This window comes from Poecilia reticulata, chromosome 3 (assembly GCF_904066995.2).
Source record: "Poecilia reticulata chromosome 3, P_reticulata-male-v2, whole genome shotgun sequence".
Taxonomy (NCBI): domain Eukaryota; kingdom Metazoa; phylum Chordata; class Actinopteri; order Cyprinodontiformes; family Poeciliidae; genus Poecilia; species Poecilia reticulata.
The window spans coordinates 31,238,884-31,246,246 of NC_088832.1; the positions used below are offsets into that span (position 1 = coordinate 31,238,884).

Genomic DNA, 7,363 nt, shown 5'->3' on the forward strand with positions numbered 1-7,363 from the left:
GTTTACTGAGAAAGTTTCTCTTCTTGTAATCTGGGCTTCTTTGACCAGGCTGAACTTTGTTGGACAATGTTTTTTTCACTTTTGTCCAAAAAGAGACCTTAGGCTTTACATCCATTTCTCTCTGTGGGCTTTCGTCGTTCATCTTGTTCATCGTCGTTGTGCTGAGCTAAAACGTCCAAATGAATCTTGTGCTGACTGACTTAACTGATTTGTGTTAACTGATCAGAGAATTAACTGATCAGTTGGTGATGTCATTGCCTCTATGACATCACAAAGTCAACCTTAGAATGCCCTTATGACACAGACATCCTTTGAAGTCATGCTGATGACATGACTTCAGCATGGCAGCAGCATGGCAACTGTTGCTAGGCATAATAATAGCACTCAGTGAGCATGCGCTATGAAAAAAAATAGAATCTGTGGGCACTAAATGCATTATTCTCTCAAGTCTGAACTGGCAGTGATTTGCGCAGCTTAACAGGACGGTCAGGGAACCATTGACCCCTCCACTTTCCTGCCCTACCCATTTTTATTTGTTATTTGGGTTCCATCTCCTAACAGGCGTAGGGCAAAGTGTCAATGGAACCGCTGCAAGACCTGGTTGTTTTCTATGTTAAAAATGTAACATATAAAAGCTGTTAAATTACAGGAAAAAATCTGTTAAATTACGGAAAACATTCTGCTGGAAATACCATAAAAAAACAGAAAATGTACTGGCAGAAAATTACCAGTAAATTTTCCTGTTTTTTTACGGAATTTTTTTTACTGTGTAGCTTAGCGAGAACTACAAGGGCAGGAAGCATGTGGGGGTTTCTGCACATAGAGAGCACATAAACAGATTGTTTGACACACTCCTAGTGTAGATTTTTTTAATCAAAATTACTCAATGTTGTTGTTTGTGAAAGAGGTATAAGCAATTGGTGAGACGCTGATGAGAAAGGTGATATGCTGCTGTAATGTAATTTAGAAGCGTTTTGTAAAAAGTATGTTTATAACATGAAGTGTTTCTGTGTTAAACTTGAGTATCAACTCTCTTTGTTTATAGATTTTCTGGGCTCAAACCCTGAATGAGGTCGACTGACATGACGCAGACAAAGGTGAAGAAGCAGCTTTGCATTCCAACCAGATGGTTCAAGTCCCTTAATGAACTGAACGACTGGGAATCCATGGAAAATTTGAGCCTTTTGAAGTTTAAACGTGATTGGTCATCTCATCAAACCTGGTGCACCAAGAACTTCTGCGAAGCACAAGAACTGGTCAGACAACATTTCAAGCTCTTGGTAACTGGACCTAAGAGTTGTATTAACCTTTTTTTTGCAGAACATAAACATAAAATGAACTGTTTTTTTTTATGTTCACAGCGACTAGAGGTAATAAGAGAACACACTCATGAATCCAGTGTCTTCCACTGTCGTTGGCATTAGGCTGGGTTTATGTAGCATTTGATTTTTAACTAAATATTTATGCCTGTATTTCATTTATTTTGAAGTATGTTGGTCCTGTTTACAACTACCGTGTTTCTCCGATAGTAAGACACCCCCGATTGTAAGACGTATCGGGGTTTTCAGGGGGGTCGACTAATATAAGCCGTACTTTCGGGGAAACACGGGGGTATTGCCGCCTCCCTCTCATGTAGCTGCGCGCCGCCTCCTGCCCACGTCCGCAACGTCCCCCTCTCCATACGTCACCGCGCCGTCCCCCTCTCCATACGTCACCGCGCCGTCCCCTGCACTTGTCACTGCCGCCTCCTACTTAAAATACGGTAATGCACACAGGAGACTGTGATACGGAACCACAAGCAGTGCTTATACCGTATGCTATATTTTTGCCCCTAAACATTTTGAAATTAAGCCTGTTAAGCTTTTTTTGACAAAACCTATGCTGTAGAAAAAATTAAATAAACACATTTACAGCGAACCCTTGTTTTCCGGTTGCGTTCCGAAAATAACCCGTGATAGGCGAAATCCGTGAAGTAGTTACCTTTATTTTTTACAGTTATTACACAGCATAAATAAATACTCTACATTGAAACCAAAGAACAAAGACTGTTTTCAGATCGGCGGATGTGCGTGTGCATCAATCGGGCCTTATTAATGTGATCCGCAGTCATGTCATTAAAGCGTCTCCTCCAACCTGCACCGCCAGATTCACAGCTGTGTCTACGGCAGAGCGACGGATCTCATCAAACGAGCCTCCGGTCGGTTTTTGCGCTGCCTCTGGCCACAGTTTTCTTTTTTCCCGGCAGACATTGAAAGTTTCAGTTTCCATCTCCTGGGTGGCCAATCTGTATTAAACACTGTAACGTTATTGGCACTCAGGTAGCGCGGAGACTGTTTTTACCAATCATATGGTCAATTAGGACGAAGAACACTGTGGGCAAAAAAATGCACAAAAAAATCTGCGAAGCAGCGAGACCGTGAAAAGTGAACCGCGTTGCAGCGAGGGTTCACTGTAATAATTTATAAAAAGCAACTGAGTAATTTGTAGAATGGCTGCATATTTGAGTTTATCTGGGTGAATCAGGGACTTCATTCTCATGTTTGGCCTCATAATGCCTCAGCATTGAATAGGTGGATTTTAAAGACATATGCAGCACTTAACCTGCAGAACATAACATCTGATTGGTTGGTTTTGGTTGGGAGTGATGGATTTCTTCAGATGGAAATAGCTCAGGGGAAATGGAGGAGTTTTTATTTTCACAAATTATACGTCTCGTGACATAAAATCATAATATAATATAAAAGTAAACTAAAAGTCAGTTTCAGCTGAATTTGGGTTCAGATAGATTAAGTAGAAACTGACAAGAACCGGATGAAACGACAAAAATGAAAACAAATTAATTTTCCAATATAAAATCAAAATGGTCCCACACTGCGGAAACATCTCCTTTGAAGCTGATCCATAATTGACAATGTAAAAGATCAAGAATTTGTTTGGCAAATGCTTTTGACAGATTCGCTTACTTATAAACACAGTTTGGCATCCAGTGTCATTTCGAAACAGTTCCTGTATTGGTCACGTGACTTGCTGAAACCAATACGCGCACCGACACGGTCTGTGGGCTTGATGCATGCCCCGGCGCGTCGGTGTTGCTGGACCCATCACTATGTATTACTATTCATGTCCATCAATCCATTTTCTTCCGCTTATCCGGGGTTGGGTCGCGGGGGCAGCAGCTTCAGAAAGGAGGCCCAGACTTCCCTCTCTCCAGCCACTTCTTCCAGCTCCTCCGGGGGAATCCCAAGGCATTCCCAGGCCAGCCGAGAGACGTAATCCCTCCAGCGTGTCCTGGGTCTTCCCCGAGGCCTCCTCCCGGTGGGACGTGCCCGGATCACCTCACCAGGGAGGCGTCCAGGAGGCATCCTGACCAGATGCCCGAGCCACCTCAAATACTATTCATGTATTTTACCGAATTCAAAGTACCGGCCATTTTTTCAAGTCAAACTGAACTGGGCGCGTGAAAGCTAACCGTTCATGGCGTCATGCTACTTATGTCTCCATCCTGCTTTTTAAAAATATCAAGCTGCAAGTTGTCTTATTTGATAACATGATTTGATGTCCCGGTTATTAACATAAAAGCAGGTGGCCATTTAACTTCGGTAAATATACTTTCAATGTCAAGTTTGGGGTTTTAGAATATGGGAAATGTCGCGGGTGGGGAGTATGGGTGGGGTCGAACGACGAACGAATGAACGTAAACTTTAGGGGAGCGGGAGCAGCCATTAGACCAGGGGAGAGACGGACGAACGTAATGTGGGGGCGGAGGGAAACCGTTAGACCAGGGGACGACGGTAAGACTTGGGTGGCGACGGCTCCTGTTTCAGTCAGCGTTAAATTTGTTGCATGTGCGGCGCTCTAATCAGGCATGTTGAGATTAGGTTATGTTGATAAACTGTTAAAGTGGGTCAGAAGCTTCTTGCCTCATATAAATTGTAAGTTAGTGGATTGTACAAACAGATAGTTAGTTTTCATATTTCTGAAATAGGAACAAACATCACTGAGAGTAAATAAAAGCGACGTTTGCAAAAAAAATAAAAAATTCCAATTGGGAGTTTTTACTGAAATGCCTACTTGCAAACTCATTATTGGTTATTGTAGCTTAGCTTAAAACTATATAAATAGTACTGTTCTAAATTTGTTGTCGGAACAAATTATTTCATTTTATTATTAAAAAAAAAAACTAATTGATTTAATTATTGGAAGACGTGCATGTTTTGGTGTTTATATTTCTTTCTCCTTATATGGTTATTTTGTTTCCTCAACAGCTGCATCCAGACACTCCTGAACTTTTCCTGGAAAGCAACTAGGCATCTTTAAAATAGGTGTGTACATTTGTTTTTGTTTTAATTAGTTTAAATTAAGAAGTAGGTGTTTTCTACAATAACATAGGCATAATGTTTTGTTAAGTGTCTTTCTAATAATATCTAATGCAGCACTATGTAACTTATGATACATTTTTTTTACATATATGTTGAAACTGTCACTGTGGTGCTGCTCATCCTATTTCTCCCTGATCTCTTGCATTTGGCTACGCTGCAGCTAACAGAACCTCTCATGAATGTGAAGGCTAGTTAGCATGGACACCGATGACAGTGGATAAACTGTTTTCCTGTAATGTTAAGTTGATTGACAGCATGAAGAGGTTGATTGACAGCGCTAAGACTATCCTCCTGTCTCTGATTGGTTTGTTTTGGTTGGGAGTGATGGATTTCTTCAGATGGAAATAGCTCAGGGGAAATGGAGGAGTTTTTATTTTCACAAGTTATACGTCTCGTGACATAAAATCATGACATGGTGACTTTATTTTAACAAATATGCAAAAATCAGTGTATGTTTTTATTTTCAAAAGAAAATATTTGTGTATTGTGTATGTTAGGGGTGCACCAATAAATCTTCCCCAAATCCTTAATTTTGACGTTTGGTGATCCGCCAATACATGTGAAAGTGATTTCATCCACTGATCTTTTCTACCTCAGCAAAGATCTAAAAATCAACCGCTTTCCTCTCCTGTTAGAGACGTTTGACTGATAGACCAGCCCACCAGGTCATGTCTCCATGTTTGCAGTTATCAATAGTCACCCCACTGTTGCCAACCCACTGAAAGTTTTCTGCATTTAGCAATATTCAGGCAAGACGATCAGTATCGGCCAAAATCAGAATTGACATGTCAGATTTTTAAAGATTGGCCAGAAATCTGCAATTGACACACTCCTAGTGTAGATTTTTTTAATCAAAATTACTCAATGTTGTTGTTTGTGAAAGAGGTATAAGCAATTGGTGAGACGCTGATGAGAAAGGTGATATGCTGCTGTGATGTAATTTAGAAGCGTTTTGTAAAAAGTATGTTTATAACATGAAGTGTTTCTGTGTTAAACTTGAGTATCAACTCTCTTTGTTTATAGATTTTCTGGGCTCAAACCCTGAATGAGGTCGACTGACATGACGCAGACAAAGGTGAAGAAGCAGCTTTGCATTCCAACCAGATGGTTCAAGTCCCTTAATGAACTGAACGACTGGGAATCCATGGAAAATTTGAGCCTTTTGAAGTTTAAACGTGATTGGTCATCTCATCAAACCTGGTGCACCAAGAACTTCTGCGAAGCACAAGAACTGGTCAGACAACATTTCAAGCTCTTGGTAACTGGACCTAAGAGTTGTATTAACCTTTTTTTGCAGAACATAAACATAAAATGAACTGTTTTGTTTTACAGCGACTAGAGGTAATAAGAGAACACACTCATGAATCCAGTGTCTTCCACTGTCGTTGGCATTAGGCTGGGTTTATGTAGCATTTGATTTTTAACTAAATATTTATGCCTGTATTTCATTTATTTTGAAGTATGTTGGTCCTGTTTACAACTACCGTGTTTCTCCGATAGTAAGACACCCCCGATTGTAAGACGTATCGGGATTTTCAGGGGGGTCGACTAATATAAGCCGTACTTTCGGGGAAACACGGGGGTATTGCCGCCTCCCTCTCATGTAGCTGCGCGCCGCCTCCTGCCCACGTCCGCACCGTCCCCCTCTCCATACGTCAACGCGCCGTCCCCCTTTCCATACGTCACCGCGCCGTCCCCTGCACTTGTCACTGCCGCCTCCTACTTAAAATACGGTAATGCACACAGGAGACTGTGATACGGAACCACAAGCAGTGCTTATACCGTATGCTATATTTTTGCCCCTAAACATGAGCGCTTCCGGTTCCAGTGGTAAAAGGAAGAGTTACACCGTGGAGTATCCTGAGGATGATGACATGGTTGTCATGGAATAAATCTGTTTTATCTTCCAGTATTCCACTGTTCGTTCTTACCATTTTTCATTGCTTTACATGTTATGCAATGTTGTAACAAGACATTCTTGGCACTTCCTTTTATAAAACTGTTTTGTGGTGAATACAATACTGTTCAGGTTGTTAATAAATGTTAATTTCATGGTTAAAACAAAATATTTGAAAAATTTTTTCCAATATAAGACACCCCGAAAGTAAGACATAGTGGGGCTTTGGGGGATAAAAAGAAAGTAAGACACTGTCTTACTTTCGGGGAAACACGGTATGATTTTCATGTTCCAAAGCAATTTTTTGTATGTTCCATCTTATAGTAATTAACAAAACTGTTTGACTACAAAGTCTAGTCAAGATTGCTTTACATTTAATTTATACATTGAAATTTGTATAGTAAAATGCAATAAATTAGTTGTGATGTGCAGAAGATAAACATTAGCAAGCTCAAGAATATGTTTAACTCTTAATATATAATAGCAAAGGTTAGTTATAAAGACTAGATGACGTCAATTTATGGTCTTAAATTGCAAAATAAAGTCTGCAAATTGATTGTAGAATGGTTTCATTTTTACATCACTTTGCATGATGAGCTACTTTCAATGTAAGTGTTTTGTGTTCTACAACTACATATACTGTGGACTTAGAATTTAGTTTTGTTTCAAAATTATGTTAAGAATATATTAAATACATTAACTTTAATATATTTTACACTATAATTAATATATGGTATAGAATACAGACTTCAATGGTTTGGAAGACAAAAGTATTTGGAAATGTCCAAAGTTTAAAAAAAAAAAGTTTGTGAATATATCACAAAAGAGTAAAAAGACAGAGAATTTCAGTTTTGGGTTAACAAAATATTGATAAATTTGACACAAAAAACTGTTAAATTATGGAAAATATTTTGATGGAAATTCTGAAAAAAAAATACAGAAAATGTCCTGGTAATTCTCTGCCAGGATATTTTCCAATGTTTTTTGCAGAATTTCCATCAGAAGTTTCCCGTAATTTAACAGTATTTTATTTCAAATTTTTTCGTAAAAAAAACAGGGAAATGTCCTGGTAATTTTCTGCCAATAC

General features: G+C 39.4%; 1 long non-coding RNA gene across 1 annotated transcript; it reads left to right on the forward strand.

The window, feature by feature from the left end:
* The first annotated feature begins 596 nt into the window (after positions 1–596).
* Positions 597–6,874, forward strand: LOC145551168 (uncharacterized). Its single transcript, XR_014087009.1, has 3 exons — positions 597–1,280; positions 4,266–4,322; positions 5,403–6,874. It is a non-coding gene; the product is annotated as an uncharacterized LOC145551168 (long non-coding RNA).
* Positions 6,875–7,363: the final 489 nt, after the last annotated feature.